This window comes from Pecten maximus, unplaced genomic scaffold (genome assembly GCF_902652985.1).
Source record: "Pecten maximus unplaced genomic scaffold, xPecMax1.1, whole genome shotgun sequence".
Lineage (NCBI taxonomy): Eukaryota > Metazoa > Mollusca > Bivalvia > Pectinida > Pectinidae > Pecten > Pecten maximus.
This window is the reverse complement of record NW_022979579.1, coordinates 341652-353817: the sequence shown is the minus strand read 5'-3', so window position 1 is coordinate 353817 and position 12166 is coordinate 341652. Positions and strand designations below refer to the sequence as shown.

Below are 12166 nucleotides of genomic sequence, written 5' to 3'. Positions count from 1 at the left end.
ATATGTGATATTTGCATCTTGCAGGAGTGTTTCCAGCAATATATCTGAGTTTGCCTCTACCTGACGCTGTGATTTCGCCTTCTATTTAGAGCATTATGTTTTATGTTGTTTGTTTTACATTTATCCTTATTTTCTTCTTCATCTGTAGCCTTCTCTTTCAGAAGTTCCTTCTGAATCACAAACATTGCAATTGTCAATAACTATATACTCAAAGGATCTGTCGCATTTTTTTGGACTGAATGCATATATTCTTCTGATTGTAAATGTACATTGAAAGTCTAAAATTCAGCAATATTTCTTTGCTTAACACTTTGATGCATTCATCATACCCTGTACCCTCTTATTTTGATCTGAAATCCATTCATCGAGGGCATATATATTTCGGTTTATTTGTCTTTTGCAGCACAACCCCTACTACTTCTGGGGTGGCCATAAAGTCTTCTAATGTTCTCTGCAAGTAGGATTGGGTTTGTCGTTCTGTTTCCTTAGAATAGCTATGTTCCTCCATTACATTTACCGTGTGCATGCAGGTTTACTACTGAAATCTAATTCGTTATTGAAGTCAGAATCAGTCTGAAAATATTGTGTCACCTCCTCATCTGTTTAAGGCCAACATTTCACACTGGATATAACACAGCATTAAAGATCTTCCTTGATTTCGCCAAGACACGAAGACTCACAGGACTCACGCAATATGTTGTCTGTGCCGAGCCGCTTGGTACCTCTTAGCCACACGCACATTATGGACTGAGTCATATTTTGTGAAATTACACTTTCACCATCACAGGCCACAAGAGCCATATGTTTAACCCCAAAGTGTTTCTGAGCAAGGAATTTATTCCGGTAATGAGTGTCACCTTCATCCTTTGCTGTTAAAACAGAAGCTGGCCAGGTAACTGGTACAATTTATTATATTTTTGTACAATGTTGCTGGGATGGGTCGTGATAAACTATCCATCAATGAAATAGTTTCTGTTCTGAGGTCTCCTGTCTCTAACTCGTTTACTGATTTGGTCAGAGTGTCTTCACATTGTCGATACACTTCTAGAGGTTTCAGTATATTGGGGAATACAGATGAAAACAGTTTCAAAACAGCAATCAACAAAAATTGCCATAAACCTCATTTTTTATTGAGGGTTGCTGGTAAACATTACCACTTGAATTCCTCCGGAATATGTGTTTGATGTATCACGGACATTACGTCAAATGAACTCGACCTCTTACAAAATTATAACCATCGACACTTCATCAATGATCAGAACATCAGTTTTTATTTTTATTTTTTTCCTCAAACCGCTCATTGTGTATAATTAGATAATGTAAAGCTTGATTGCATTGACGGAAATCCTCTTATCTTACTAATCTATGCAGTGTCATCGAACTCATAATATGTATTGCATACAGGCTCTTCCAGTGTAACAGGTAAGAGTCACCTTTCTACCGCCTGATTTCAGCGAATCAACACTCTTCGTCATGGTATATGGCTTACCTATGCCACCTTCTCCTATTGAAATCAATTTTGCGCTTGCAAATGTTTAGAATTAATTTTCCAATATAAAAACAATCGCTTGTAAACACTTTTGATATCACCCGTAGCTTACCTTGAGTTTACGTTGTACCCATACTGCTCTCGGAACGCCTCCAAAAAATGCTCCGGCTGTCAGTTTCGATGTTTAGAAAGCCTCGCTAACTTCTGTTCAAGCTAACAGCTACGAGGTGGAGGGAAACGATTAGATGGGAATAAAACTGTTTAACGGATTTATGGGAGATTATATAGTGACTTTGTCGTGACGAAGATTGGTATTCGATTACGGTTACGGATGGATATTTTCTAATGACAATACTTCTGTCAGTCGTATCATAGCGTTTGAATCGAGGAACCCCACTCATTCAAAGATGGCGACTGTCGTCCCTTCCATTATTTTTATACATCGATAACCCCGAATTTTTATAAGGTTTCAGAATTGTGGTCGTTTACTGATGTCATATGTTACTCAAATCGCCGAAACCGAGCCCCTGTGCTACAGGGCTGAACTCAGGAGGAGGTAGGTCTAATGAGGGTAGACTTTCCTGAAATATCTTATTTTTCAGAACTTGTTGAGAGGACCATACAGGTGGTTAGAGGGACTGTAAATCTCCCCGACATAACGGATATATACCAGAAAGTCAGCTTTACTGGATATCGGTAGGAACGTACTTTTGACACAAATAGGACGTACAGGTTTATTAACAATGGCTGCCCAGGCGTCAAAACATAACAGCCGATGTCCTGAGTAGGTGTACCGACTCTGGCGTTTGGTGGACACAGCAATGGTTTTTTTTTAAATGTGAAGGAATCTTGGGCTCCAGATTTTTATAGATACAACATTAAGAAGATTCATCAAGGTTACACTCTATTAACTCTATAAAACAATCAAACATGTGTCGTAATTGGCAATGAATGTTTGTGGCTTCAGAGTATTTTGTGAGTCCAGTATATATTCATGAGTGCTTCATAAATGAAACATTTTCAAGCATTCTCAGTAAAAATTCAATCCGAAAGCAGTTTCTATTGTATGGCAGTTTCTACCATTATTGATATGCTCTTCTTTCACGGATCACAATTTACACTTAAAACCATGTAGAATAAACCAATTATATTTCATGTGGACTTCTTGACCCCATGAATCTTTGCTTAATAATCAAACTGTATATTTGCCGGTATCACGAGGTAAATGTGCATCCCACTTATTGACACATTGAGATAACGTCATGTTGTAAGCAATTGCGATCCCTTAGTGTATGGTCATTTGTGCCCTACCCCTGGGTGTGTGTGCCGGCCGGGATATCAGTCCCGTACCCCTGGGTGTGTGTGCCGGCCGGGGTATCAGTCCTCTACCCCTGGGTGCGTGTGTGCCGGCAGGGATATCAGTCCCCTACCCCTGGGTGTGTGTGCCGGCCGGGATATCAGTCCCCTACCCCTGGGTGTGTGTGTGCCGGCCGGGATATCAGTCCCCTACCCCTGGGTGTGTGTGCCGGCCGGGGTATCAGTCCTCTACCCCTGGGTGCGTGTGCCGGCCGGGGTATCAGTCCCCTACACCTGGGTGTGTGTGTGTGCCGGCCGGGATATCAGTCTCCTACCCCTGGGTGTGTGTGCCGGCCGGGGTATCAGTCCCCTACTCCTGGGTGTGTGTGCCGGCCGGGGTATCAGTCCCCTACCCCTGTGTGTGTGTGTGCCGGCCGGGATATCAGTCCCCTACCCCTGGGTATGTGTGTGCCGCCGGGGTACCAGTCCCCTACCCCTGTGTGTGTGCCGGCCGGGGTATCAGTCCTCTACCCCTGGGTATGTGTGTGCCGGCCGGGGTATCAGTCCCCTACTCCTGGGTGTGTGTGCCGGCCGGGGTATCAGTCCCCTACCCCTGTGTGTGTGTGTGTGTGTGTGTGTGTGTTTGTAAATCCTGCCAACTGAATGCACACACACGCTTACGCACCAACAACTGAATGCACTTGAGCAAGTGAATGCCGATTTTCCGGCATTCACTTGACATTCTTTTTTTTCCGGTCTAAAATGATGTTTTTTATCATATATGTGAAAATTGTGACATGTTTCAGTTGGCAGGATTTTCGTGTAATGTGTGTTGCAGTTGTGTGAAAATTTTTGCATCGCGCGGTTTTTCAACACACACACGTCAACCAATGCGCATGCTCGTTTTCAACCGGAAGCACATACGGGAGGAAGGTGACTTTTCAGGCACAGAGTAAGTAACGATTTTATAAACACCAGTCGTTGTATATTGTATAAAATATTTGAGCTATGTTATCAAGTGAATATTCAGGATTACCCAGTTTGATTTTTATCGCATACATCATTAGAATCTCATAATATTATCTATTAAATTAGGTAAATCTAGATCCGCCATCTTTGTCTCGATCTCCTCTTGGCTATAGGCTACAGCCTACAGTACTAAGTGTAGCTGTACTCGGGGCCTACTTTTATATTTATACAAAGTATTTTTATGTGGGTCCTGTTGCCTAAATTAATTGACCTATCATATTGAAGATTGTGTCAGTATAATGAAATGTTGTGCGAGACAGGAATAGAAATTATTGAAAGATCGCAGGACTTGACCTGTTGACGGGAATAGATTCGGCGGATAGGCCTACCCGACTTTAAGAATATAATCTTATGACATTAATGATTACCATGTCATGTTAAAGGTGCGAGTCAAACACAGAACAAGCAAATGAAGAATGTAGATGCTTGCTCTCGCTAATAAGCGTTTCCAAATAATTATACGATATTGTTGAAAATGTTTGCCTTGTTATCCCTAATGTTCTTTTGTACTTGCGCGCTGAGCCAACTCACAACCAGTATAACCTAATGGCAAATAAAGCGAATAGTGTAGTTTGACTCATCATGAAGATCATCTGTTTTTTTAGACGAGTCAATGTTCAAAGTGTTGTTTAAATTGTTAGTTCAACCACAGGGGGCGGGCATGTCTAGTCTTATAATAGAAAATAGCCAGCAATATCTATATATCAAGACTTGATATATAAGTATTTCTGGCTATTTTTAATGTAAGACTAGACATGCTCCTTTGTCCAACCTTAAGATGACAGAACAAAATTTTGTACTGTTGACCCGCCATTTTGTAAGCAACGGTACGACGAACCACCCGAATCGAAACGCAATGGACCGAAAAGACCACATATGATGGTGTTTTTCTTTTGCATAGTTTAAATTAAGAAAACTAAGGTTATTATTTCCAAAAACTTGTTATATTTATTAAAAAAAATCATTATTTATAAATTATAAGGGGTAAAATATATAAAAATAAATGTTGTATATTTTCCTTTTTGCTCCATCGCGCAGTGATTAGGGTAATTACTAAATTAGGACGCCTGCGACCTACATAGTTAGCAATATGGCGTCGAGTCTAGTATGAAATTTTGACTAGCGTAAAGCGAGGGTTTATACGGACGGAATAAAACACCTAGACTGGACTAAATGGGTGTTCTGGGGTAAATAAATATCTCATGATCATTTATCCATATATGTAAGGTAGGTGTTATGTCAAACCCGATTTTATTGTATTTGCATCAAATATTTAGCGACACCAAACCGTGACAGATAATTCTACGTTTTCATGATATAGTAGTGCGTTCTGGCCCTACACCAGACATGGTGACAGGGCCAGAGAAAACTCGGGCTATATATATATATGTCTCGTCGGACAGCGCGACCGACAGCATGACTGCAGGTTTCTATCGGCGGTAAAATATTAGCATTTTCAATGTTACTAAGGGTAAAAAAATACATATTTGCTAGGCCTAATTAACATTTTATAGTATAGATAAAAAAAAAACACTTAGGCTGTGTACATCTGGGATTTTATCTCTGGTTGTACATGTTACTGTAAGTAGACCGATTTGTCCTTCAGTTGTTTTATTCAAAGTTTACAAGCAGCTTTTCTGATTACAAAGTATATCAATAATCTTCCACAAACATTAAAGAAATAAGGAAAGAACTATACTCAGCTATTGGAAAGTTGACAGCAGATAAATACATGTTTTCTTGAATATATATATAGAATAGGAATAACCAGATTAAGACATTTCATCTACAAATGTAGCTGTCTGACTGTAAAGTCCAATACCCGGTATTAAATTTCTTGTTATATGACCTCAGACCTTGACATTTCTCAGGGCCTTTGACCCTTTGATTTATTTTGAGGTATTAAAAGTTTATGTCCACAAACTTAGCAAAAAGTCTTGAGAGATTATGTAATAATTAATCTTTTTAAAATTGTAGCATGAAGAGATTGCGGACGCGTTGCCAGAGAATGGCTTCAAAGAAAAATGGATACTCCATGATTTCAGAAAGAAATTTATGCAGACAAAGGTAAAATAATTAGTTCTAATTAAAGGCACCTTTTATTAATTTATATACATTCAGTATGTACAAATACAATATCACCTGGTCTGGTCAGAAGGAACTAATTAAAAAGCAATAGATATCACTCATATTTGACTAGCATTCCTAGGTCATGGAGATTCAAAACGCTACAAATGTTTGGGTCGGGGCAAAAAGTGAGCAATTTTGTTTTATTGCTAAACAACTAATTCTCCAGAAATAAGCCCTTTATCATGCCTTAGATGCCTGTCTCCTCTTACATTTTTCAATTTACTTCTTTGAAAGTTGGTAGGCTTATAACCAGGATATGAAGTTGTGTGTCTAAAAAGAATTTTGATTTAACTTTTTTTTTTTGCAAAAGTTATTCTTTTTTATTTATTTTGAGTGTTCAAATCTTGTCACAGTCTTAAGATCTCCTACACATTGACTTTGTAGTTAAAGTGAGATTTATAGTATGCCAGCTAGCTATATAAAAGTCACTTTTTCTATATTAATTCAATAGAACACTATATGGCATTTTATAGGTATATATTGTTCCGTCCTATGGTACTCTTGTATCTTACTTGGATTGAATACTGAAATCTGAAAATAGTTTCTTACTTATAGGACCTTCTGTGTTCGATTGACAAGGGCATATTGGTTGTAGTGTAATTATAGCTCTATATTTTGTGTTCTGTCTGTGTGATGTGTTGTGATCATTCGTATGTATTAGAATCACTTCATTGATCATTTATTTCTTTAGCAATACATGTATATATATAACCAACTCAAATGGATATGTTTATTCAAATCAAGTATCTTTTTATTGAGCAATACTGTCGCTTTTACCTAACAATATGTACAAAACCATATATATATACAAAGTAAGAAAATTTATTATTCTTTATAGGGCGAGGTGTAAAAACAATCAATTAAAGGCGGCATGGCGACCTCCTTCTCCCTTACCATGAATCTATGATTTCAAAAGAAAAATGGGACAGAAGGGAATAGCAAAGAAGCTCTGGATTTAGTCGGGGTTTTTTTTGACTGAAGGAAACAGTTCTGGTGAGTATTTCATCACAACGTATCCAATAGCTTGTTAAATGCCCATCTGTTAAATGCATATCCCTGTAATTTGAAAAATGTTTCAAAAAGCAAAATATTTCCTTTGTAATTAATCCCTGTTATTAACATAATTTGGTGTATCTCAAGGGAAATCCCTGTTAAAATTAAATCCACCTTTTTTGTTTTCTTTAAATGGCATTGTAACTTGAATGTTTATGCAGAAATGAAAAGGACCTGACTTACAGTCTTAGAGTAATTACAGATTTGTATTTCAATTTTCATTGACCAAGCACATATACATCTCTGATTGTATATGCACATTTGTATTTATTTTACTTTTTTCTGAAGTGTGGATGCAACCGAAGAAAATGAATAATTGGGAGACTGGTAAACCTGGTGATGTATGGCAAACATTCCAAGCAAAACATGAAATGTGTTGATGGCCACCTATGTCACTTTACAACAAGGTGAGTGTAAATTATCGTAATATATGATATCAGTATTATTACAGTAAAATCTTGTTGTCTCAAATTCTGATAACTCGAAGACTTACACAAGTAATTTCAATTCTGACTGTAAACTGATACAAAATATACAGGGTAACAGGACTGTAAACTAATATAAAATATACTTGGTATCCTTGAATGCTCTGGTTATATCTCAAATTTAAGTTTTTCATAACTTCGAGAAAAAGAGGTTCAGCTGAACTAAGAATCTGAATATTGTGCCATCACTGAAAGTTAATGTCTGCAGAACATGTTAGATATATATGCAGAGTTGATCGTAATTTTACAAGAAGTCAACTGATTCTTGGTGAAGGTTACTGGGTTAAAGGTCAAGGTCACTAGATTGTCACAAGACATGCCCTTGCTAGCTTGTCAGTGTTCTAGTTTGATTTGTCCAGTTGACTTCTTCAAAATTAGTGTAAGTAATTTAGACAAGTTTACTTACATAAAGTGAACCTATATTCATATAGGGAAAAGACATTGTTGAGTAAATATCTAATTACATAAAATCTGTATCTGAAAGCCAGTATGGTTTACTTATAGAAGCCATCATGGATGTTTCAATCCGTCTATTACTGACCAATAAAGTAGCCTTTTGTCTGTCATCATGCGTCATCCCTTTGTATGTAGCCTAATACCAATCAGGTCTCGGAGGAGTTCAAAAATGGGAATTATTATACAGAACTCGTAGTTAATTCCCTTTGTAATTATATTATTATTAGACTTTAATTGTGAACATAATAACTTAAATAAAAATCAACCAAGTTTGATGAAACTTTGTATGAGGCTTTATATCATGGTTCATGTACAGACCATAAAAATTGCTTAAATTTCAAATCAGTGCTTGAAAAGTCCAGGTATTTTCATTAACTCTCAAAAGTCCTTGAAATGTTCTTGGATTTTCATATTTTGTCTTAGAGTTTACTAAGAGTGCTTAATTTTTTAACATTTTCATATTGATTTCTAAATGTAGTTCAAAGATTTTATAGTAGCCAGACATCCAATACAAGCAAAGTCTTTTGAGTGCTTTAAAGAATAAGAATGGTTAAGTTCTTCTTATTTTAAGTAACAAGACGTTAAAAAATACTGGATGACACTCCTAATTTGGGTGTCAGGTGACTGATATCTGTAATTCTTTGTTTTGATATTGATGTTCATCTTCTGAAAGGTGACGAGTTTTCGCATAAATGTTTTAAGAAGAATAGTCATATAATGAGTGTGCTGGATTGAAATTAGATCAGTGAGACCTATATGTACTTTGACACTGATATGAAATAATGATTTAGCAGGTTACCATCGCTTTGAGATTAATGATAATTCTAATCTCTCTCACAGGCTAAATATGGAGGGCAAGGCTACAGCGCAAGTCCTTTGTCAGAAGGTCATGGACAATTCAGGAAAAGGCTGTAGTACAACAGCAACTATAAGGAAAATCTTTTGCTGAAAATGTTACGAGGGAAGGCTAATTGTTAAGAGGTCCTCCGAAAAGAACCAGTGTTGCATGGCAGAACCTGGAAACAAACTAAGGACCTCATCTGGAACTGTAATATAAGAAGACAGCCAAGAAGAATTTGCTTGTATCAGATCAGGCTGTTAGTGAGACTATATGATATTGCTGCCTATTGATTGTGTGTATCCAATATGGTTGTCGGTTGACAGTATATCAGATGTGACTATCAGTTGACTGTGTGTATCAGATATGGTTGTCAGTTGACAATGTGTATCAGATATGGCTGTCAGTTGATAGTGTGTATCGGATATGGCTGTCAGTTTACAGTGTATATAAGATGTGGGTGTCAGTACAGTGTGTATCAGATATGGCTGTCAGCTGGCTATCAGATGTGGCTGTCAGTTGACAATGTGTATCAGATATGGCTGTCGGTTGATAGTGTGTATCGGATTTGGCTGTCAGTTGACAATGCGTATCAGATATGGCTGTCAGTTGACTGTGTGTATCGATTATGGCTGTCAGTTGACATTGTGTATCATATATGGCTGTCGGTTGATAGTGTGTATCGGATATGGCTGTAAGTTGACAATGCGTATCGGATATGGCTGTCAGTTGACAGTGTGTGTCAGATATAGCTGTCAGTAAGGTGTGTATAAGATATGGCTGTCATGATCAGTTGACAATGTGTATCAGATATGGCTTTCAGTAAAGTGTATATCAAGTATGGCTGTCAATAAAGTGTGTATAAGGTATGGCTGTCAGTTGACAATGTGTATTGCATATGGCTGTCAGTTTACAATGTGTAACAGATACTGTGTTAGTATAAGATGTAGGTGTCAGTTGACAGTGTGTATTAGATATGGCTGTCAGTTGATAGTGTGTATCAGATATGGCTGTCAGTAGTGTGTATACGATATGACTGTCAGTTGCATTGTGTATCCGATGTGACAGTGACAGTGTGTATCAGATACTGAATCAGTAAAGTGTCTATCAGATATTGCTGTCAGTTGGCAGTGTGTATAAAATATGGCTGTCAGTAAAGTGTGTATCAGATATGGCTGTCAGTTGACTATATCACATGTGCCTGTCAGTTGACAGCGGTATCAGATACTGTGTCAATAAAGTGTGTATCAGATATGACTGTCAGTTGCCTATATCAGATATGGCTGTCAGTTGACAGTGTGTATCAGATACTATGTCAGTAAAGAGTGTATAAGATATGGCTCTCAGTACAGTGTGTATAAGGTATGGCTGTCAGTTGACTATATCACAAGTGGCTGTCAGTTAACAGTGTGTATAAGATATATATATATATATATATGGATGTCAGTTGACTATCAGATGTGGCTGTCAGTTGACAGTGTATCAGATGTGGCTGTCAGTTGACAATGTCTATCGGATATAGCTGTCATTTTACAATGTGAATCAGATATTGTGTAAGTAAAGTGTGTATAAGATATGAGTGTCAGTTGACAGTATAAGATATGAGTGTCAGTTGACTATATCACATGTGCCTGTCAGTTGACAGTGTATCAGATATTGCTGTCAGTTGAAAGTGTGTATTAAATATGGCTGTCAGTTGACTATATAATGTATCAATGTCAGTTGACTATTTCTGATATGGCTGTAAGTTGACAGTGTGTATGAGATGTGGCTGTCAGTTGATAGTGTGTAGCAGATATGGCCGTCAGTTGACAGTGTGTATCGGATATGGCTGTCAGTTGACAGTGTGTATCGGATGTGGCTGTCAGTTGACAGTGTGTATCGGATATGGCTGTCAGTTGACAGTGTTTATCAGATACTGTGTCAGTAAAGTGTGTAAAAGATGTGGGTGTCAGTTGACAGTGTGTATAAGGTATGGCTGTCAGTTGACTATATCAGATGTGGCTTTCAGTTGACAGTGTATCAGATATAGCTGCCAGTTGAAAGGTTGTATTAGATATGGCTGTCAACTAATGTATTGTTGTCAGTTGACTATTTCAGATATGGCTGTCAGTTGACAGTGTGTAGCAGATATGGCTGTCAGTTGATAGTGTGTAGTAGATATGGCTGTCAGTTGATAGTGTGTAGTAGATATGGCTGTCAGTTGATAGTGTGTAGTAGATATGGCTGTTAATTGACAATGTTTATCAGATACTGTGTCAGTAAAGTGTGTAAAAGATGTGGGTGTCAGTTGACTTTATCAGATGTGGCTTTCAGTTGACAGTGTGTATCAGATATAGCTGCCAGTTGAAAGGTTGTATTAGATATGGCTGTCAGTTGACTATATAATGTATTGTTGTCAGTTGACTATTTCAGATATGGCTGTCAGTTGACAGTGTGTAGCAGATATGGCCGTCAGTTGATAGTGTGTATCGGATATGGCTGTCAGTACAGTGTGTATAAGATATGGATGTCAGTTGCCTATATCAGTTGTGGCTGTCAGTTGACAGTATAAGATATGGCTGTCAGTTGACTATATCACATGTGGCTATCAGCTGAGAGTATAAGATATAGATGTCAGTTGACTATATCAGATGTGGCTGTCAGTTGATGTCAGTTGACTATATCAGATATGGCTGTCAGTTGACAGTGTATCAGATATGGCTGTCGGTTGACTGTGTATAAGCTGTGGGCCTCAGTTTACAGTGTGTATTAGATATGGTTGTCAGTACAGTGTGAATAAGATATGGCTGTCGGTTGACAGTGTGTATATGATTAAGATATGGCTGAAAGTTGACAGTTTGTATCAGATATGGCTGTCAGTAAGCTGTGTATCAGATATGGCTGTCAGTTGACGGTTTGTATAAGTTATGGCCGTCAGTAAAGAGTGTATTAGATATTGCTGTCAGTTGAAAGTGTCTATTAGATATGGCTGTCAGTTGACTATATAATATATCAATGTCAGTTGAATATTTCAGATATGGCTGTCGGTTGACAATGTTTATCAGATACGGCTGTCAGTTGAAAGTGTATATGAGATATGGCTGTCAGTAAAGTGTGTATCATTTATGGCTGTTAATTGACAATGTGTATAATATATGGCTGTCAGTTGACATACTGATACTGTGTAAGATATGGCTGTCAGTTGACTATATCACATGTGGCTATCAGCTGACAGTATAAGATATAGATGTCAGTTGACTATATCAGATGTGGCTGTCAGTTGATGTCAGTTGACTATATAACATGTGGCTGTCAGTTGACAGTGCATCAGATATGGATTTCAGTTGACATTGTTTATTAGATATGGCTGTGACAATGTGTATAAGAAGTGGGTGTCAGTTGACAGTG

General features: G+C 37.8%; 1 long non-coding RNA gene across 2 annotated transcripts; it reads left to right on the top strand.

Annotated features, from left to right (window-relative positions):
• The first annotated feature begins 3423 nt into the window (after nt 1-3423).
• LOC117318977 lies at nt 3424-11945 on the top strand. 2 transcript variants are annotated; one of them, XR_004530532.1, is made up of 5 exons: nt 3424-3737; nt 5792-5881; nt 6783-6937; nt 7286-7404; nt 8779-11945. It is a non-coding gene; the product is annotated as an uncharacterized LOC117318977 (long non-coding RNA). The 2 variants fall into 2 exon arrangements; XR_004530533.1 differs by lacking the exon at nt 5792-5881.
• The last annotated feature ends 221 nt before the right edge of the window (nt 11946-12166 follow it).